This window comes from Elephas maximus, chromosome 8, assembly GCF_024166365.1.
Source record: "Elephas maximus indicus isolate mEleMax1 chromosome 8, mEleMax1 primary haplotype, whole genome shotgun sequence".
NCBI lineage: Eukaryota > Metazoa > Chordata > Mammalia > Proboscidea > Elephantidae > Elephas > Elephas maximus.
The window spans coordinates 77,205,415-77,228,628 of record NC_064826.1 but is presented as its reverse complement, the minus strand read 5'-3'; the positions used below and the strand labels follow the sequence as shown (position 1 = coordinate 77,228,628).

At 38.6% G+C, this 23,214-nt stretch overlaps 1 protein-coding gene across 2 annotated transcripts in view; it reads left to right on the top strand.

Annotated features, from left to right (window-relative positions):
• Positions 1-23,214, top strand: part of CRPPA (CDP-L-ribitol pyrophosphorylase A) — a 315,043-nt gene that overhangs the window by 41,756 nt on the left and 250,073 nt on the right. The gene's annotated exons all lie outside the window — the stretch shown is intronic.

The window sequence follows — 23,214 nt, the reverse complement described above, 5'->3', positions numbered from 1 at the left end:
GTCTTGCACATGGAACCTAAGTTACTCTGCTTCTTTTTGCAGCCAATTTACTCATATCATAAGCTGTTGACCGTCAGATGAATAACTACTCTGAGGTTAGGTTCCCCAACACAGACTAATTAGCAGAGTCTAGGACCCCTGGCAGTGCAACATTTAAGAGCTTGGCTGCTGTCTTAGTGATCTAGTGTTGCTATAGCAGAAATACAACAAGTGGATGGCTTTAACAAAGAGAAATGTATTCTCTCACAATCTAGGAGCCTAGAAGTCCAAATTCAGGGCATCAGCTCCAGGGAAAGTCTTTCTTTTTCTATTGGCTCTGGAGGAATGTCCTTGTCATCAGTCTTCCCCTGGTCTAGGAGCTTCTCTGCACAGGAACCTTGGATCCAAAGGATGTACTCTGATCCTAGCTCTGCTTTCTTGGTGGTATAAATTCCCCATGTGTCTCTCCTTACTTCTTTCTTTTATATCTCAAAAGAGATTGACTTAAAACACAATCTAAGTTTATGGATTGAGTCCTGTCTCATTAACATAAATGCCACTAATTCTACCTCATTAACATCATAGAGATAGGATTAACAACACAGAGGAAGATCACACACCTGACAAAATGGTGGACAATCACACAATACTGGGAGTCATGGCCTAGCTAAGTTGACAGATATTTTGGGGGGACACAATTCAACCCATGACAGCTGCTAACCAAAAGGCGGCAGTTTGAATCCACGAGCTGCTCCTTGGAACCCTATGGGGGAGTTCTACTCTGTCCTATAGGATCACTATGAGTCAGAACGTATTCTACAGCAATGGGTTTGTGGAATGGGGGAGGGGTGGGAGGAATAAGTGAATAAAACAAGGCTGATGCTTCCTTGCACGGGCTGTGGGTGGGGCATTTCCATTAAATAACTGTGAGGTCAGAACAAGCACCCAATATCTGTAGTATATTGAGATTTTTTAAGTACAGTATCTCATTGGATTATTTACTACTCATGGGTTTAAAAACAGATAAATGCTGGCAAAGGCTGAAAACCAAAAGTTTCAGACACTTTACTACTGAGGTAAAAAATGAAAAAGATAAAATCAGAATTTTCAGTGTTTTTTACAAATTTTATTTATTTTGTTATTGAGAATAAACAGCAAAGCATACACTAATTCAGTAATCTCTACATGTGTAAGTTAGTGACTATGATTACATTCTTTGAGTTGTACAACCATTCGCAGCTTCCTTTTCTCAGTTGTTCTTCCTTCATTAACATAAACTCACTGCCACCTGAGGTTCCTATCTACTCTTTCCAGTTGCTGTTCTCAGTGCTTCTCTTTTTCTTTTTTTTTACAACTGAGCTGTTATATCAGGGGAAGATTACCTGAGGATACTGAGCTAAGTGGTTAGGTGTAGAAGAATATACTTACTCTCTAGGTCTTGTTAATAGTGATGTACAATTTATTTGCTTCCGTCCATCTGTACCAGACAGCAGCTGCCCTCAAGGTGACAAGGGCCAGGAAAGTGTCTTGAACACAAGGGTCTTGTTGTTGAGGTCTAAGTGGATGGAAGGCTAGTAGTGCCCCAAGTCAGAGGAACTGGTGTTTGCCAATGGCATGCTGTGCTGGTCCCTGGTGGAATCCACTGAGTGTGCAAAAATGAGCATACAGCTACTGACCTCTTGGGCTATATGTTCACTTATTTTACAGTTGCTGAAAACAAATGAAATTTCAACCCCTTATCACTAAAGAGATTTATTAAATTTCTTAGAATAGGATGTTATCTATTACAGAAGAAATACTACAATCTCAGGTGTTCCTGTCTAACCTTTCAGTGCCCCCAGACAATCTTGATCTATCCCCACTAAATAGTTCCCCACCAGTCTGGAACTATCTATACTATGGAGTTCAGCCTGCCCAGGGGACTACAGCTTCCATCTGTGCTGGTGAGGGAGGGACACACTGGCCTTAGTTCATTCACTGCCAGGAAGGCTTTTGTGTGCATGTGTGTGTGACGTAATATCTTACTTAGTATGTATGATATACCTTGACTGATTGATTTGAAGATGAATAATAGATGTTCAATTTTATGTGCCCATCATCCAGCTTATAAGATAGAACATTACCAGTACCTTAGTTGATATCCTCTGTGTGCCCTTTCCTGATTGTATTCCCTTCCTTCCTATTACTGTCCTAAATGCCGTGTTAATAATTTCCTTGCCTTTCTCTAGTTTTACCACACATGTAGGTGTTCCTAAAATGTTATTATGTAGACTTGCTTAGTTTTGAATGCTTTTATGCATAGAATCCTACTGGAAGTTTTCTTCTGTGATGTGCTTTTTTGCACAAACACGTTCTGAGGTTAATTTATATTGTTGCGTATATCTATAGTTTATTACTTGTCATTGAATTGTTGTAGTTAGTTGCTGTCAAGTCAACTCCGACTCATGGCAACCCCACATACAACAAAATGAAATGTTGTCCAGCCCTGCTCCATCTTCATGATATTTGAGTCCATTGTCATCATGTTGTGTTTTGAGTGCCCTCCAATCGAGGGACTCATTTTTGAGCACTATATAGTACACTACTCTTTTGTGATCCATAGGGTTTTCAATGGCTAATTTTCTGAAGTAGATTTCCAGGCCTTTCTTCCTAGTCTTCTTAGTCTGGAAGCTCCATTGAAACTGGTCTACCATGGGTAACTGTGCTGGTATTTGAAATACTGAGGGCATAGCTTCCAGCATCATAGCAACACACAAGCCACCACAGTATGACAAACTGACAGATAGGTAGTGGTATCACAAATTAACCCACCTGAAGTATCACCCAGTATAATCCCATTTTTAAATTAAACTAATTTCCCCAAGAATGTCTTTTATAACTCTTAAACAATTATTTAAGCGAAGGCCAGATATAGCGTTTGTTTACTATGTTTCTTTAACCTCTTTTAGAGACTTTATCTTATTTTTCCTGTCACAATGACTTTTTGCAAAGTACAGACTAGTTGTCTCATAGAATGTCCCATTTTCGAGATTTGTATGCTATTTAGATTCTCCAGTGGTTACAACCTGCACATTTTCTGTCAGTTTGTTGTACTGTGGGGGCTTGGGTGTTGCTGTGATGCTGTAAGCTATGCCACCAGTATTCAGATACCAGCAGGGTCACCCATGGTGGACAGGTTTCAGCTGAGCTTCCATAAATTCAAGCCAGATTCAGAAGAGGACGCAGAGCCAGGGAGATCATTGCCGATGTCATGTGGATCTTGGCTGAAAGCAGAGAATACCAGAAGGATGCTTACCTGTGTTTTATTAACTATGCAAATACACTCAACTGTGTGAATCCTAACAAATTATGGATAACACTGTGAAGGATGGGAATTTCATAACACTTAATTGTGCTCATGAGGAACCTGTACATAGATCAAGAGAACAGAACAAGGGGATACTGCATGGTTTAAAGTCAGGAAAGTAGTGTGTCAGGGTTGTATACTTTCATCACACCTATTCAATCTCTATGCTGAGCCAATAATGCGATAAGCTTGTCTTTAGGAAGAAAAGCAGACCCTCAGGATTGGAGGAAGATTCATTAACAACCTCAGATATGCAGATGACACACTTTGCTTGCTGAAAGTGAAGAGGACTTGAAGCACTTACAGATGAAGATCAAAGACCACAGCCTTCAGTATGGATTCCACCTATTCCACCTCAACTTAAAGAAAACAAAAATCCTCACAACTGAACCAATAGGCAACATCATGATGAATGGAGAAAAGATTGAAGTTGTCAAGGATCTCATTTTACTTGGATCCACAATCAACACTCGTGGAAGCAGCAGTCAAGAAATCAAAAGATGCCTTTGTTGCATCGGGCAAATCTGTTGCAAAAGACCTCTTTAAAGTGTTGAAAAGCAAAGGTGTCACCTTGAAGACTAAGGTGCACCTGAACCAAGCCATGGTGTTTTCAAGAGCCTCATATGCATGTGAAAGTTGGACAATGAATAAGGAAGACCAAAGAAGAATAGACGCCTTTGAATTGTGGTGTTGGCGAAGAATATTGAATATACGGTGAACTGCCAAAAGAAAGAGTAAATCTGTCTTGGAAGAAGTACAAACCGAATGCTCCTTAGATGCAAGGATGGCAAGACTATGTTTCACATACTTTGGACATGTTATCAGGAGGGATCAATCTCTGGAGAAGGACATCATAGTTGGTAAAGTAGAGGGTCAGGGAAAAAGAGGAAGACCCTTAATGAGATGGATTGACACAGTGTCTGCAACAATGGGCTTAACCATAACAGCAATTGTGAGGATGGGTGCAGGACTGAGTAGTGTTTCATTCTGTTGTGTGTAGGGTCGCTATGAGTTGTAATTGACTCGATGGCACCTAACAACAGTGGTTATAATGACTGTCTGTATTTTGTGTTTCTTTTTGAATAAGTCTCGGTAATTTGTTTTTCTAAGGTTTTTATGATTTTAACTTGCTTTCAAATTTGATGATATGAATGTTTTCATACTATGCCCTTATGTTGTATACTTCTATTACATCTCTATGTCTCAAATATTTTTCAGTTTCTTCAGACCTTTAAAAGAACCAACTTTGTTAATTCTTTCACCTAAGGTTTTATTTTTTAATTTGTTAATGTCTACTCTTAATTTTCATTTTCTCTTTAACCTTATTCTACTAAAAAAGAGCTTAAGTTAAAGGCTTATTCCATTAATTTCAGCTATTTTTCATTTCTAATGTAAGCATTTAAAGGGAAATGTATACTTTTTTAAATAATTTTTATTGTGCTTTAAGTGAAAGTTTACAAATCAAGTCAGTCAGTCACATATAAGCTTATATACACCTTACTCTATACTCCCACTTGGAAATATATACTTTTATGTCCACTTCAAATATTAAGAATCTTTCCATTAGTAATTTACTTCTAAATACTGCTTTCTTTTTTTTAAGTTTCAATTACAATTTCTTTTTGAACCCATGATGTATTTAGTCATTTACTTTTAAATTTCTGAATGATCTATGATTTGTTTCTTTTCTTTTTCATTTTACTTTAGATGAGGATTTACAGAACAAACTAGCTTCTCATTAAACAATTAGTAAACATATTATTTTGTGACATTGGTTGCCAACCCCACGACATGTTAACATTCTCCCATCTCAACCTTGGGTTCCCTATTACCAGCTTTCCTGCCCCTCCTGCCTTCTCATACTTGCCCCTGGGCTGGTGTGCTCATTTAATCTCATTTTGTTTTATGGGCCTGTTTAATCTTTGGCTGAAGGGTGAACCTCAGGAGTGACGTTGTTACTGAGCTACAAGGGTGTTGAGGGCTGTACTCTCAGGGTTTCTCCAGTCTCTGTCAGACCATAAGTCTGGTCTTTTTTTTTTTTTTTTTTTTTGTGAGTTAGAATTTTGTTCTATGTTTTTCTCCAGCTCTGTCCAGGACTGTTTATTGCGACCCCTGTTAGAGCAGTCAGTGGTTGTAGCAGGGCACCATGCAGTTGTGCTGGACTCAGTCTGGAGGAGGCTTTAGTACCTGTAGTCCATTAGTCATTTGGACTGATCTTTCACTTGTTCCTTTTGTTTTATTCATTCTCCCTTGCTCTGGACAGGGTGAATATCAGTGTAGTATCTTAGATGGCTGCTCACAAGCTTTTAAGACCCCACATGCTGCTCACTAAAGTAGAAATGTAAAACATTTTCTTTATAAACTGTGTTATGCCAATTGAGCTAGAGGTACCCTGAGACTGTGGTCCCCATAGCCCTCAGCCCAGTAATTTGTTCCTTCAGGGAGTCATCTTTTTGCTATTGATTTCTGTCTTACACTGTGTTCAGAGAATGTATTCTGTATAGTGTCAATTCATTCAAATTTGTTGTGATGTGACTTATGGCTCTAGAATATGGTCAATTTTCAAAAACATTCTGTGTGTTTGCAAAGAATTCTGTAGTTGTTAGATACAATGATCTATATGTTTCCATTAGGTCAGGCTTATTGTCTTGCTGAAATCTTGTATACCCTCACTAGTTTTTTCTTCTGTTTCTCTGATAATTACTTACAAAGGTGTGTTTAAATCTTCTCCACCCCAGAGTGTTTTGTCAGTTGTTCCTTGTAGTTTGGGCTTTTTTTTTTTTTTCTTTCCATTATATGTTTTGAAGCTATAATTAGCTCCATACAAGTGGTTATGGATTGAATTGTGTCCTTCAAAAATGTGTATCAGCTTGGCTAGATTTCCAGTATTGTGTGGTTGTCCACCATTTTGTGATCTGATGTAATTTTTTTATGTGTTATAAATCCTAATCTCTGCCTGTGGTTAATGAGGCAAGATTAGATTATGTTAAAGAGGATTAGGGTGGGATGTAATACCCTTAAATACCCTTACTCAGTTCACAGCCCTGATTCAATGTAAGAGAAGTTTTCCTGGTGCGGCCTGTATCCCCTTTAAAAGGAGAGAGAAGGGAGTAGAGAGATAGGTGACTTCATGCCATCAAGAAAGAAGTGCCAGGAGCAGAGCAAGTCTTTTGGACCTGGGGTCCCTGCATGGAGAAGCTCCTAGATCAGGGGAAGAGCAATGATAAAGACCTTCCACAAGAACTGACAAAGAAAAAGCCTTTCCCTGAAGCTGGTGCCCTGAGCTCTGATTACTAGCCTCCTAGGCTGTGAGAGAATAAATTTGTGTATGTTAAAGCCATCCACTTGTGGTATTTTTGTTATAGCAGCATTAGGTAACTAAAACACAAGTTTCACATTTTTCTGCCTTCCAGATCAGTTGAATCTTTTATCATATTCAATGGCCCTCTTTATCTCTAGTAAAGCTCTTTGCCTTTTTTTTTTTTTTCTCTTATATTAGTACAGTTGTACCACATTGCTTTTGGTTACTATTTGCCTTGGTGGCCTAGTGTTTATTTAATTACCACTCTCTTGGCTATGACTTATGTTATGATTGAAGGACATAGACTGTAGAGAACAAGGAACTCGGTGTTTATTAAGCAAAGGAGCCACAACATTTCACAGATAATATAGAAACAGAATTTCATAGATAATATTTTAGTCAAGAGTTGATGCTGAGAGAACCAGAGTGCAAAGTAAAAGATGTACAATAAAATTTGAAAATATTATGTGAAATATGGGGAGAAGGTAGCAGGTATTAAACATTATTGTAAGGGGTGGGTCAGCACAGGCTACTTTTCATACAGAAGAGGGGAAAGTAATTTGAAGGACTAATCAATCTGAATGTTACAAGTTACCCACCCTGACCAAACACAATCATTGACCAAACATACTGTCTGACTAGGATGTAAAACAGATTTTTCCAGTTTCACTTGATTATATTGAACTCAGCTTGAATTTTGTACAATTTATTAAAAAACAAAACAAAACAAAAAACAGTAATCGCTTTAGACCTTCAGAAATAACCTATTTTTGTTTTTGTTCAACAAAAGAATGTGTTCACACAGTTGTTCCCATTACTGTGGGGTGAGGACACCAGTTGTTTCAGCAGCACGGTCAATCACAGAGTGGAACTATACATAAGATGACAATAGGTATTGTAATCATGAGTCAATAATTTCTACAACCCCATGACAATTCCCATATGGCTTACACTGAATGTAATCCACTTCAGGAATTTCTTTTTTTAACTTTTTATTTTGATATAATTTCAAGCTTACAGAAAAGTTGCAAGGATAACACAGAAAATTTCCGATTGCCCTGTATCCAACTTTGCCCTTTACTAATGTTGAGTATTTTGCCATTTTCATTTCATGGCGGACGGATGGACGGACACACTTATATATACATTTATTTTTTTCTGAGCTATTTGAGAGTATATTGTATACACCACATCCCATTATCCCTTAATTGTTTAAGGTGCTTTTCCTAAGAACAAGAAGACCCTCTTACATAACTATTAAACGAAAAACCAAGCTCTTTGCTACTGAGTCAATTCTGACTCATGGCAACCCTATAGGGCAGAGTAGAATTGCTCCATGGGGTTTCCAAGGAGCAGCTGGTGGATTCGAACTGCTGACCTTTTTGGTAGCAGCCTGAGCTCTTAACCACTGTAACCCAGGGTCCTGCATAACTATAGCACAATTTAAAAAAATCAAGAAATTTAATGTTGATATTTAACCCACAGTTCTTATTCTACCTTTATCAGTTGACTTATTAATGTCTGTTTATAGCATTCTTTTTTTTTTTGAAGGGGTTTCTTTATCCAAGGTCAAACTTAGTATGCCACTCACGTGTTTTTTTGGACTGGGCTTATGAAGGCAAGCATACTGGTAATTCTACTATTGAATTATCAAATTATGATTCACAGATCCATTTGTCACTACTCATCCAAGGTTGTGACATTTCTCCTGGACCTTTGATGTCAAAAGACTTCCTCAATTTACTGCTTCATGGTTGACTGGTAGAATCCAAAATGAGTCAAAAATCATAAATTGGTTATAGCTGTGGTTGGCAACCTTTTTCTCTAAAGGACCAAGTAGTAAAATATTTTCGGTTTTATGAGCCATAAGTTCGTGGCCACAACTACTCCACTCTGCCATTGTGGCATGAAAACAGCCATAGACAATGCATAAATGAATGAGTGTGACTGTGCTCCAATAAAACTTTAGTTCCAAAAACAGGTAGTCATCAGATTTGTCTCACGGGTCATAGTTTGCCCACATCTGCCTGTAGTGTGGTGGTCATCAGAAACATATGGAGATTTCTCGGCACTTCGAAGTATTTCCTATGAATCATCTACCTTTAAAAAATGTCTTTTCTTGAACAGTCATGCTTCCATTTTAGAAGAATGTCAGTGCTCATAGCATTGAGGAGCTGATATCATGAAATCATTAAAGTTTATCATTAGTTCCCCTGATCTGTGCACAGGCCTCCATTATGGAAGTGTCTCCCTGTGTTACATTGGTTTTTATCATTTTCCTCCAGCTGTAATCCCCTTTTTCAGTACTTAGTCTATTGTCTGAAAAATTTCCCATAAATGTATTTTTTTTATAATTTTTATTGTGCTTTAAGTGAAAGTTTACAAATCAAGTCAGTCTCTCACACAAAAACCCATATACACCTTGCTACGCACTCCCAATTACTCTCCCCCTAATGATGCAGCCCACATTCTCCCTCCACTCTCTCCTTTCGTGTCCATTCTGCCGGGTTCTAACCGCCTCCACCCTCTCATCTCCCCTCCAGGCAGGAGATGCCAACAGTTTCAAGTGTCCACCTGATCCAAGAAGCTCACTCCTCACCAGCATCTCTCTCTAACCCATTGTCCAGTCCAATCCATGTCTGAAGAGTTGGCTTCGGGAATGGTACATGTCCTGAGTCAACAGAAGGTCTGGGGGCCATGACCACCGGGGTCCCTCTAGTCTCAGTCAGACCATTAAGTCTGGTGTTATGAGAATTTGGGGTCTGCATCCCACTGCTCTCCTGCTCCCTCAGGGGTTCTCTGTTGTATTCCCTGTCAGGGCAGTCATCGGTTGTAGCCGGGCACCATGTAGTTCTTCTGGTCTCAGGATGATGTAGTCGCTGGTTCATGTGGCTCTTTCTGTCTCTTGGGCTCGTAATTGCCTTGTGTCTTTGGTGTTCTTCATTCTTCTTTGACCCAGGTGGGTTGAGACCAATTCACGCATCTTAGATGGCTGCTTGCTAGTGTTTAAGACCCCAGATGCCACTCTTCAAAGTGGGATGCAGAATCTTTTCTTAGTAGATCTTATTATGCCAATTGACTTAGATGTCCCCTGAAACCATGGTCCCCAAACCCCTGCCCCTGGTACACTGGCCTTTGAAGCATTCAGTTTATTCAGGAAATTTCTTTGCTTTTGGTTTAGTCCAATTGTGCTGACCTCCCCTGTATTGTGTGCTGTCTTTCCCTTCACCTAAAGTAGTTCTTATCTACTACCTAATTAGTGAATGCCCCTCTCCCACCCTCCCTGTTTTCTTCTCAGTTTAAACTATTTCTCAAGTTCTTATATGCGTAGTATTCCATTGTGTGAATATACCATAATTTATTTATCCATTCATCCGTTGATGGGTACCTTGGTTGCTTCCATCTTTTTGCTATTGTAAACAGTGCTGCAATGAACATGGGTGTGCATGTATCTGTTTGTGTAGAGGCTTTTATTTCTCTAGGATATATTCCAAGCAGTGGGATTGCTGGATTGTATGGTAGTTCTATTTCTAGCTTTTCAAGGAAGTGTCAAATCAATTTCCAAAGTGGTTGTACCATTTGACATTCCCACCAGCAGTGTATAAGTGTTCCAATCTCTCCACAGCCTCTCCAATATTTATTATTTTGTGTTTTTGGATTAATGCCAGCCTTGTTGGTGAGATGAAATCTCATTGTAGTTTTGATCTGCATTTCTCTAATGGCTAATGATCCTGAACATTTCCTCATGTATCTGTTAGCTACCTGAATGTCTTCTTTGGTGAAGTGCCTATTCATATCTTTTGCCCATTTTTTAATTGGGTTATTTGTCTTTTTGCAGTTGAGATTTTGCAGTATCATGTAGATTTTAGGGATCAGGCGCTGATATGAAATGTCATAGCTAAAAACTTTTCCCAGTCTGGAAGTAGTCTTTTTACTCTTTCGGTAAAGTCTTTGGATAAGCGTAGGTGTTTGATTTTTAGGAGCTCCCAGTTATCTAGTTTTTCTTCTACGTTCTTATAATATTTTGTATACTGTTTATGCCATGTATTAGGGCTCCTAACATTGTCCCTTTTTTTTTCTTCCATGATCTGTATTGTTTTAGATTTTATATTTAGGCCTTTGATCCATTTTGAGCTCGTTTTTGTGCATGGAGTGAGGTATGGGTCTTGTTTCATTTTTTTGCAGATGGATATCCAGTTCTGCCAGCACCATTTGTTAAAAAGACTATCTTTCCCCCATTTAACTGTTTTGGGGCCTTTGTCAAATATCAGCTGCTCATATGTGGATGGATTTATGTCTGGATTCTCAATTCTGTTCCATTGGTCCATATATTGGTTGTTGTACCAGTACCAGGCTGTTTTGACTACTGTAGAGGTATAATAGGTTCTAAAATCAGGTAAAGTAAGGCCTCCCACTTTGTTCTTCTTTTTCAGTAATGCCTTATTTATCCAGGGCTCTTTCCCTTCCATATGACATTGGTGATTTTTTTCTCCATCTCATTAAGGAATGTCCTTGGGATTTGGATCAGAATTGCATTAAATGTATAGCTCCCTTTTGGTAAAATAGACATTTTTATAATGTTAAGTCTTCCTATCCACGAGCAAGGCATGTTCTTCCACTTATGTCAGTCTCTTTTGGTTTCTTACAGAAGTGTACTGTAGTTTTCTTTGTATAAGTCTTTTACATCTCTGGTCAGACTTATTCCTAAGTATTTTATCTTCTTGAAAGAGAAGACAAAGAAGAACGTATGAAGATCTATCCTGAAGTACAACGCTGTCAGTGATAGGATAATATCCATATGCCTACAAGGAAGACTATTATTCAAATTTATGCACCAACCACTAGGGCCAAAGATGAAGAAATAGAAGATTTTTATCAGCTGCTGCAGCCTGAAATTGATCGAACATGCAATCAAGATGCATTGATAATTACTGGCGATTGGAATGCAAAAGTTGGAAACAAAGAAGAAGGATCAGTATTTGGAAAATATGGCCTTGGTGATAGAAACAATGCTGGAGATCGAATGATAGAATTTTGCAAGACCAATGACTTCTTCATTGCAAGTACCTTCTTTCACCAACTATACACATGGACCTCACCAGATGGAACACACAGAAATCAAATTGACTACATCTGTGGAAAGAGACAATAGAGAAGCTCAATATCATCAGTCAGAACAAGTACAGGGGCTGACTGTGGCCATTGCCTTCTTGCCTGCGTGGTTTCTGCCGAGTAGTCTGAGCTTATTCTTATTGGGTCTCCTTTGTAGGTGACTTTTTGTTTATCCCTCGTTGCTCTTGTAATTCTCTCTTTATTTTTGGTTTTGGCAAGCTTGATTATAATATGTCTTGGTGACTTTCTTTTAAGATCTACCTTATGTGGAGTTCAGTGAGCATCTTGGATAGATATCTTCTCTTCTTTCACAATATCAGGGAAGTTTTCTGCCAACAGATCTTCAACAATTTTCTCTGTAATCCCTCCCTGTTCTGTCACTCCAGTCACTTGTAGGTTATTCCTCTTAATAGAGGCCTGCATGATTCTTTAGTTTTCTTCATTTTTTAAAATTCTTTTATCTGATTTTTCTTCAAATATATTAGTGCCAAGTGATTTATCTTCGAGTTCAGAAATTCTAGTTTTTACTTGCTCAATTCTGCTCCTCTGACTTTCTACTGAGTTATCTAATTCTGTAATTTTATTGTTAATCTTCTGAATTTCTGATTGCTGTCTGTCTATGGATTTTTCCAGCTTATTAAACTTTTCATTATGTTCCTGAATAATCTTTTTAATTTCTTTAGTTGCTTATCTGTGTGTTCCTTGTCTTGTTCTGCATATTGCCTCATTTCCTTCCTGAGGTCTTGAAGGGTTCTGTATATTAAACTTTTGTATTCTGCATCTGGTAATTCCAGGAATGGACTTTCATCTAGAAGGTCCCTGGATTCTTTGTTTTGAGAGCCTGTTGAGGTGATCATGGTCTGTTTCTTTATGTGACCTGATATTGACTGTTGTCTCCGAGCCATCTATAAGTTATTGTATTGGTTTATGGTTGCTTACTGTGTCATAGCTGCTTGCTTTGTTTTGTTTTGGTATACCCCTATGGGTTGCTTGAGTGAACTAGCTTGATTATGTTCACCTTCGGAGCTCTGGTGTCCTGTCCCCAGCTGGCTAGAGCTGTTATCAGGTATATCAGTCTAGGAGTCCATCCACTTTTCTTGTGTGAATTCAGCTCAGGTTTCCAGGTAGCTGATATCAAGTGTGTGGTACAGAGTCTGCCCTACAGTCTTAGAGGGGCAGGGGTGATTGGCGTATATACCGGTATCTGATTGCCTCAGGGGGTCACACTCTGAACAAGGCAAGGGGCTGAGAACCGACCCCCAAATATCTCTGAGGAAAACATGTCCCTGTTCCCTAGAGTGTGCAGGTAGGTGGGTTCTGCAGATGGACCACGGGCACCTAAAGCTTTTGGTTGTAAGGACTGGGAGGTACCAGCTATCTTTGGACTCCTGTCATGGGTGGCTGGGTGACCTGCGTGGAGCTACCAGTCCTTAGGTCCCTGATATGGGGAGGTGAGGACCTTGTTTAATAGGCAAAGCAGTGTCAAACATCAAACACCCACCTCTCCACCACACAGCTGAAATGGTTGGAGTTTGCCAGCAAGGGCCTATTCTCCTGAAATAGGCCCACACAGGTCCTTGCAGAAGGGAAAGGTGCTCAAGGTCCATGGATGGTTTATGCCTGGACAGGAACTGCTTCTTCTGTCCTGAGTTCTCCCAGTTAATGGGGCTAGCAAATTATCTTTTCCCCCCAGTTGCAAATTTTTTCCTTCCCCAAGGCCGGGAGGATGGCTGTAGGTGCTCACCAGGGTCTATCTCAGGCCCAGGTATTCAGCCACTGAAGCTGGCTTTGGGTTGGAGGGAGACACGGTAAAATATATGTGAGTACTTAGCTTTTGCCTGGAGCACCGTTCTCCTCAGGTTCCAGAGGTGTGAGTGGGCTGTGTGGCTGGCTGCTTCTCCCTGAGGAATCTGTGGCCGAACCCTAGTACCAGCCCACCACCACTGACATGGCTCTGGGAGTGGTGTATGAGGGCTCACCGTGATTCAGGTCCAGTAACTCCTCTCCACTTCTTAAAGGTCTCTTCCTCCCCCTGCCCCTCAGTTCATTGTCTAAGCTTGCCTTTGGTGCTCAGGGCTCCCAGCTTGTCACAAATATTCTCGTTTCAGTAGTTTTTTTGAGTCTTTGTTGTAAAGAGAGCTTGACGGAAGCATGTGTGTATTCTGCTAGCTTGGCTCCCCCTCTCCTCCATAAATATTTTTAATAAGTAGGTATTCTCTGACTATTCTAATCATTCTTTTTTATTTGTTTCTCATAAACATCTGGCATATATTTTTAAGGGCCCATTAGTATTTTTTCTTTCAATTCTGCATGTGACTTAAATTTAATATATCATTAGTCTAACCAATGGACCTACCCTTCTTTCTACATCATCCAACTTGATTAATAATGACACCAAGTTCTGTTGCTATGGAGGCAATTTCTGCATCTGGGCCCTACCTTCTCTATATTTTCTGGACTTAATTCAGATCCTCAAAAACTCTTGATGAAATTATGGTAGCAGGCTTTTAACAGTTCTCCCTGCATTCATTTAAAGCATTCTGTGAGGTTGAATATGGTTTTATGGGTTTGAATATGGATATGGAGTTTCAGTTTTTTCCTTTAATCCTTTGCTTTGGGGTTAGATATATTACATGTGATACTTCTACTCAATTGCCATGTAAGGTTAAAAAACCAAACCCATTATCATTGAGTCGATTTCGACTCAACAGTGACCCTATAAGAAAGAGTAGAACTGCCTCATAGAGTTTCCAAGGAGCCCCTGGTGGACCTTTTAGTTAGTAGCTGTAGCACTTAACCACTATGCCACCAGGTTTTCCATGTAAGGTTAGCCAATTAATTTATTAATTATTTGTTTCTGGGTAATCTCTTCATTTCTCCCTACTTTCATTGCCTAATTTTTGATCAGTTTAGTTTTTAAAAGAAGATACAAAAGGTTGAAGGGTAAAATATTGCAGTGAAATTATTAGTTTTTCATACTGCAGTCTCAAAGTGTTGAATTTTAAGATTCTAAAAAATTGACATGGCAGAGAAAATTCACACAGTATTATTGCTCATTTCTTTGTGAAGGTCAACAGAAATGACTAAACATGCAGTTTTAGAGTTACTGGTGAAATTCATTCTTCCGTGTTATTTCTTCCCCCAAATTATTTGGCTGTAGAAAAAGAAACATCATTTAGGTAATGTTTAATTGACTTATATAGATGGTGTTTGCCTCTGAGTTCATAATGGATTTTGGTAGGGCAGAGCTGGCAAAAATTGGAATAAACTAACAGGTTTTTTGTTGTTTTTTTAGTTCACAGGAATTTAAAAGCCTCTTGTGAATCGAATTTCATGTAAATTTATGAAATGGCTTGTCCTCAAAGAATAAATCATGTCCTTAGATCATTTGTACTTTGTTTTTCTGAAGGGATGGTGGCAACTGTATTATCGGCCTCATGTGAGTTTAGTCAGAGATTGTTTACTCCTCCAATGATCTGATATGTTGTAAGAACAAAGCTTCTTGGATAACTGTCTCCCAGGCAATTCTACAATACATTGCATAATTCAAACAATGTAAATGTAGGCAAAATGCTTCAAGTTTGATTTTTGGAAGATAAATTGAATGCAGGTGTTCATTGTTTACCTAATTGTAAGATAGCCTATTTTGTTTCTCCTTGAAACATTCTGAGTATGGATCTATGACTGCATAGTGAGAAACTTGTGCATGCATGCCTTTGATTTAGTTTTACTCTAGTGTATGTATTGTTCTTTGTTGGGCAAACTTCCCAGGCTGCCTTGCAGAAATAACATTGTGAATGATGTTAAGGCTGGAAGGATATGCAATTAGATTATTTGTAGCTGTGGACCATTACATGATTACCATAAAACAATTGTTCCTAAGTTTTTTTGTGTTATAAAACCTGTGAAAGTTGTTGAATCCATTTTCAGAAAAATAACCACATTTATGGACAAAACAGTTTTAGAAGTTTCTTAGCCACTTTGAATTCTATTTATTTACCTTGTGTTAACAGTTCTCCCACATCCTTATATGTATAGAAATTAAAACCACCTTTATGGAAGACAATTTGGAATATTTATCAAATTAGAATGCACATACTCTTGTTTCTTGGAAAAAAAAATGTAACTGAACAGTTACATAATTTTGCTCACTTTTTAAGCCTTATTAAAACTACTAGAAAGGGATTAAAAACGAGATAAACCCATAAGAATAAAGAAAATAGAAGAGGTGACAATAGCAAAAAAAAAAAAAAAAAAAAAAGCTAAACAAAAATAGGAAGCTGGGAATGAGATGAATGAGTAGTAATTGACTTAGCTGACCTGAGTTGTGTGTCAGTAGTGGGGAAGGCAAAGGTTAAAATTGCCTACACTAGAAGTCTCAAAATGTTCAGGTCCTGGTAGCACCAGGTACTTCTGAAACCTGAGTAAAGGGAGTGGGAAATAGAAAGGAATTGTTGAAAGCTGTTTCAAAAGCAGTCATGTCTCTGAATTGCCTTCCCTACTGTATGGGCACAGGTATCCTCTGACCCTAAGGAGATAGGTGGGGGTGATGCACTACCTATGACCTAGGAGAACATCAGGAGCAGTTAAGAGCCTGTGTGGCTTGCCAAAAACAGCAACTTGTCAAAAACAGTAGGGAAGCCCACGGCCTCTTCTTCCATTCAACAGCCGGAATCCTGGCAGCCTGGCTTTCCCTCCTGGCTAGAGAACAAAAGAGTTTTGTTTAAGGAATCTGTCCAATCCAAGAAGAAAGACCAAAAATACTAACCCTAGAGATTCCCCAGTAAACATCCTAATCCAGTCACCCTAAAGTGAAGCTCACGGTTTAGGACAAACTCCTAAACCAGAAAAATGAAGAGGCAGCATCCCAAACATGTTCTTCAGGGATATGGCAAAATAGAGGAAATGATTGATCCTGATTCTTCAGTCCTCCGAAGCAGTCTTATAATTCCACACTCTTGGCATAGCCTCATGGTGGATGGAGTATATTTCCTTGCTCCCTGACTCTGGATTTGGCCCCCTTGCTAGGTTTGGACAATGGGATTTTACAGATGTGATATAGGCAGAGGCTTTAAATGTGGTTGTGCTGTTGGACTGGCCCCCTTGTGCTTCTACCATGGCCATAAGGAAATCATGCCCTGGTTGGTTGCTGCTCTCCTGCCTGGACAACAGTGCATGCGTGACACATGGGTCAAAGCCACAAACTTGCAGCTTGAAGCAGTCACCTCAGCCACCCTGCAGCTGTGTGAGTGAGAAATAACAGTTCATTGCTACATGCCGCTGGTATTTTGTGCTTAGTTTTTAACTTAGCTAGTTGGCTGATACACGTGGAGGTAAATACTAGAATAGTCAGTTAAAGAGGTAAAAATGATTACCTCTGGATAATTCAAATTAGGGTAAAGAGTGTGGGGTGAACTTTTTTTTTTTTTTAATAACAAACCTTATAGGAATATTTGGTTGTTTAAACCATGTACATGTATAACTGATAAAAAAGTAAAATGAAAATAGGAAAGCAGATTATATGGTTAATTTGGGGTTGGGGTTTGTAAAGCAGATCTAGTGGGTGGCCAATGTGGCAAGATGTTCAGGTGAGAGTAATAAAATTCCTCATGCTATCAAACAGTCTCCTGCCTGATAAGGACAGTTTAAGGAAATGGAAGTTTTTTTTAACTAAGAGAAAGTGGCAGTTTCACAGAGTTGAAAGTCTCACTGAGGTCAAAGAGGAAGTATACTGTGAGGTGAGAGTCAGAGAGATGATGGATTGAGGTACTAGTCAGAGACCGAGCTATTAAATTAAACATTTGACAGAAGCCACAGACAGAAGTAAAGCCAATTTCCAGGTGTGATTACGGCAATAAATTGTTCACGTAAAGGTAAAGGTCAAGGAAACTGCTACAGTGTTTGAAAAGTTGTATACAGTATAAGAAACTTGAATTCAGTCAGTATAATGCCATTCAAAAAAAAAAAAAACCCAATAATGCCATTAGTTGGGGTAAAAAGGAAGACGTTTCCATGTGGTTAAGAGCTTGGCTGCTAACCAAAAGGTCAGCAGTTTGAATCTACCAGCCACTCCTTGGAAACTCTATGTAGCAGTTCTACTCTGTCCTATAGGGTCACTATGAGTCGGAATCAACTATGGGTAGTAATAACACTGGAGAGCCTGTCAGAGAGATGATAGCATTAAGAAAGGGTGGACAATTTTTGACAGATGATATGAATTTGAGAAGCATAGTGACTTTTGCATGGAAAAGAAAAAGGAGTGGGGATCAGGATTGCTTACCCTGCCTTCAACTCCTGTAGTTAAGTGGTGTTTGGGAAAAGGATTAGGTACCACTCAAGAGTGATGCAAGGACACCCAATACAGAAGAGGGCAGCACAACTGGACTAAACCAAAAGTAAAGAAGTTTCCTGAATAAACTGAACACTTTGAAGGCCAGTGTAGCAGGGGTGGGGGCTTGGGGACCATGGTTTCAGGGGACATCTAAGTCAATTGGCATAATAAAATCTATTAAGAAAAATTTTGCATCCCACTTTGGAGAGTGTCATTTGGGGTCTTAAACGCTAGCAAGTGGCCCTCTAAGATGCATGAATTGGTCTCAACCTACCTGGAGCAAAGGAGAATGAAGAACAACAAAAACACAGGGTAATTATGAGCCCAAGAGACAGAAGGGGCCACATAAACCAGAGATGACATTAGCCTGAGACCAGAAGAACTAGATGGTGCCTGGCTATAACTGATGACTGCCCTGACAGGGAACACAACAGAGAACCCTGAGGTAGCAGGAGAGCAGTGGGATGCAGACCTCAAATTCTCGTAAAAATATCAGACTTGATGGTCTGACTGAGACTAGAAGAACCCTGGAGGTCATGGTCCCCAGACCTTCCGTTAGCCCAAGATAGGAACCGTTCCTAAAGCTAATTCTTCAGACAGGGATTAGACTAGACTATGGGATAGACAATGATACTGGTGAAAAATGAGCTTCTTGGATTAAGTAGACACATGAGACTATGTTGGCATCTCCTGTCTGAAGGTGAGATGAGAGGGTAGAGAGGGTCAGAAGCTGGCTGAATGGACCCAAAAAGAAATAGGGGAGAGAAGGAGTGTGTTGTCTCATTAGGGGGAGAGCAATTAGGAGTATATAGCAAGGTGTTTATAAATTTTTGTATGAGAGTCTGACTTGATTTGTAAACTTTCACTTAAAGCACAATAAAAATTAAAATTTAAAAAAAGACAGAGTGATGCAAGGTAATTGGTATTCCTTCAGATTTGGGAATTGGAGAACTGAAGAATTAATGAAGGCGAGTCTACTGCAGTATAACAGAGTGGATGATATAGTTGCAAGTGTGGCGAAGGAGGTTAGCAGGAGGGTGGTGATCCGTGGAGAAGGGCTAAACAGTGTAGGAAGGTTTATTACAGGTTATTACTTGTTTTCTTTGACAACAAATACTTAGCTTTGCCGCAATATAGGAAAATAATGGAAAAGCAATGTATGTATAATAAAAAAGACTTCAAGTATGTATGATTTAAAAAACACTTCAAAATATATCAATTATTCTAATAGTCATAATTGAGAAAAATATGTCATACTTGTAATTAATTTTTTTTTCTTTTCCATCACTATTCTTTTAATTTCACTGCTAATTTTTTTTTTTTCGTGAAAACCTGTTGTAAGAGAAAGCAGAAGGAAGAGATTGTATCTTTGGTCATAATAATTTTTGTTAATGAAAACTTGGTATAAGGGAAAGCAGAAGGAAAAGATGGTATACATGGTCATAGCTATGCCCAATATACCTTCAGAGAAAATAGACTTCTACACAACCATTAAAAAAAATCTAATTTGGTTCTGGCTACTTTTGAAACCCTAGTTTGTGTGGTTAACTATCTAAATTCATAACCAGCAGTGATTCAGTCTTTACCAAGGACTTGCCACAAACCAGGCACTGTGTCAGACACTTCACATATGCTATCATGTTTATTCTTTATAATGATTCTTATTCTCCATTCCTGAAAGAGGAAGAAACTGAGGCACAGAGTAGTTAATAGTTTGTCCAAGGTTAGACAGCTTGTTAGGTGGCAGCACCACAGTTGGAACCCAAGTCTGTCTGACTTCAAAGTCCATGCTCTTAACCGCTTGGCAACGGTGCCCCATATTCACTAGAATGCATATATACTTCTATTCCTTAAGCAAAATGTACTTATGAATAGAGTATGGTTTTCAACATACAGTTTGCAAACTGCTTTAAATTCCTGTTACAAAAAGAAAAGTAAGAACAAGAACAAGTTGATCATTGTGTGAGAAAATTAATATCTCAAGCTAGTTTACCGAAATGGTAGCCAGACTTAATACTTCATACCATAGCAATAATACACATAGGCTATTATTTCTACAACTCACTCGCAAATTCAGATGCTTAGAGTATTAAATATTCTGCAACTTAGCTATCGTTAGAACATCAGATTGATTTGTTGAAAGTATTAAATATATATGTTTGGAAACAAAACTCTTAACTCTTGTTAGTATCTTTTTTTAATATAATATTTTTATTACATATTGCATTATATTCCATAATTATTAATAAAATTAGAGTAAGTAATATAAGAATAGGGTACTCATGGCAAAGAGTACAGAAATAGTCTTCATACCACTCCTCTCGCCTAATCTTCCTTCCCGGAGTCAACCAGTTTCTTTTGTGACCTTTTAGAGAGATTCGATTCTTTTTTTTTAAATTTTATTTAAATAACATTTTATTGTGCTTTTGATGAAAGTTTACACAGCAAGTTAGATTTCCATTTGACATCTTTCACAGAAGTTGTGAAATTTCACAGACATTAGTTTACATTTTTTACAGTGTGTCCATATTTGTGTTCTCTTTTTTCCATTTCCAGTACTCTCCGTGCCCCCTCATCCTCTTATCTTTGTTTTAGAGAACATGTTGACCATTTGGTCTCATACAGATGGTTTTTTAGTAAAGCACCATTCTTACAGGTAATATCCTTTGTTTTGTGTGCCACTCCGTTATTTTGCTAAAAGGTGAACTTGGGATAATTTCAGTTCAAGGTTTAAAGAGTGTCTCTGGGTGATTGGGTGATAGCCTCAGGGAGTCCTCTGGTCTCAACTGGTCCAGTTAGTCTAGCCCTTTTTTAGAATTTGAGTTTTTGTCTACATTCTTCTCCTATTCTATCCAGGACCACCCATTGTGACCCTGGTCAGAATGGTCAGTGGTGGTAGCTGGACATAATCTGGTTATTCTGGTCTCAGGGTAGATGAGGCTGTGGCTTGTGTATCCTGTCAGGCTTGTAGACTTGTTTTTTCTCTGAGATTTTGGTTACCTTCTTACTCTTTTGCTCCTGAGTAGTAGATACCAATAGCTGTATCTTAGATGGCTGCTTGGAAGATTTTAAGACCCCAGACACTACTTCACGAGGATATAGAACATAAACTTTGTGAACTACATTATGCCAGTTGACTGAGTTGTCCCATGAGACTATAGTCCTAAGCTTTCAGACCTAGAAAACCAATCTTGGAAGGTCTTTGATTTCTATTCATTCTTAATCTGTGTCTGTGTATCTTCCCTTTTCCATTTGTAGACACCCCTCCTTGGAACCATAATCCCTTTCTTACCTGGTTTCTCTTTTGGTCTCCTGCACAGCGATCATCTTGAGACTTTCTTCATTATTATAATTCCCTCTGCCCCTCTCCTGTGTTGGATACCCTGCTTTCTGTATTTCATGTCTTCACTTTTCTCATTTTTCTCCCTCAATCTTGTGGAGCACAGTCTCCTGTAGCTTCCTGAGAAAGCATGCATGGGAGTAAAAAAAAAATTTGAGACTGTGAATATCTGGAAATGCCCATGTTTTGCCCTCATACTTGGTTGAGGTAATAGAATTCTAGGTTGAAAATAATTGCCTTAAGGATTGTGAAAAAATTGTTCCATGGTCTTCTAATTTTCACTGTTGCCCTTAAGAGGTACCAATCCATTTGGATTCCTGTTTCTTTGTAAGAGACTTTTTTTTTTTTTTTTAAATTAGGTTCAGTATATTTTCAAGCCCTGGTGGTGCAGTGGTTAAGAGCTATGGCTGCTAACCAAAAGGTCGGCACTTTGAATCCACCAGCTGCTCCTTGGAAACTCTATGGGGCAATTCTACTCTGTCATATAGGATTGCCATGAGTCAGAACTGATGACGTCAACGAGTTTGGTTTTAGTATATTTTCATACATTATGCTCTGTATTTCATGAGTTCCTTTACCTGAAAACTCATGTCTTTCATTTGTGGACTTTTCTTGAATTATTTGGTTGTTTTCTTCCCCTTTTTCTTCTCTTTCCTTTTTATTTGGATATTGGACTTTGCGGACAAATTGTCTAATTATCCTTTTCTCTCCTCCTTTCTACCATCTTTAATATTATCCTGTCTTATTTTATGATTGCAAATATTTTGTCTTCTTGGGCTGTGGGGTCGCTATGAGTCGGAATTGACTTAAGGCAGCAGGTACAGGGGCTGATTAATAACTTTTTTTAAGTGCATAGTCTCTATTTCCTCAAAAACTTTTTTTTTTTTTGCCTTTTGACCTTGTCTTTATGTTAGAATCTTTCTTGACTGTTAAATCTGAATTTTCTGCTCATATTTAAGTATTGGGGACAGGTTGGATTTTGTGAGTTCTGTAGGCTGGGGTTGTTGACTGTGAGCTTCACTGTGAAGTGGTTGAGCTGGCCTATTTATTTGGTGGATCTCTGATAACAGTGTCCTTAGGGCTTAAGTGTTCTTTCCACTGTAATACTCTGGATATTGTTAGAGTGCTGTTATCTATCACATTCTATTGCAAAAGAACCTGTATACTTCGACCTTCCCTTCGAAGTTGCATTCCTGAGGGCAAAGTACATGTCTCCTCATCTTTATATGCTTGTACTTAAGGCTTGGAGATGGTAGGTACTTGGTGATTGAGGTAAATTACATTACATTATTGTTTGGACAGAATACCTGGGTGGTACAAAGGGTTAATGGTCTTAGCTGCTAACTGAAAGGTTGAAAGTTCTAGTCCACCCAGAGCTGCTTTGGAACAAGGACCTGGTAATCTGCTTCTAAAAACTCAGCCACTGAAAACTCTATGGAGCACAGTTCTACTCTAACACACATGGGGTCACCATGAGTTGGAGTTGACTTGAAAGCAACTTGTTTTTTTTTACTGGCATATTGTTTAGTCATTTTGATGATTCTGCCTAAAATGCTTAAAAATGTTACTTGTATTTTACTAAACCTATGAGTGAATTTTAAATTTTTCTCACAATGAAAGGCTTAGCAGTTTCGACATGCAAATTAAAATATCAAAATATAAATCCTCCGAAAAGGATAAATTGATATTTTAAATCTTAAATGAGTAAGAGAATTATGACCTGAACATGTCTTGGTGTGAATAAGACAAGGAATTTGAGCTTTATAGTCACATATATTTGTTCAATCCTTAGCCATACCTTCAGT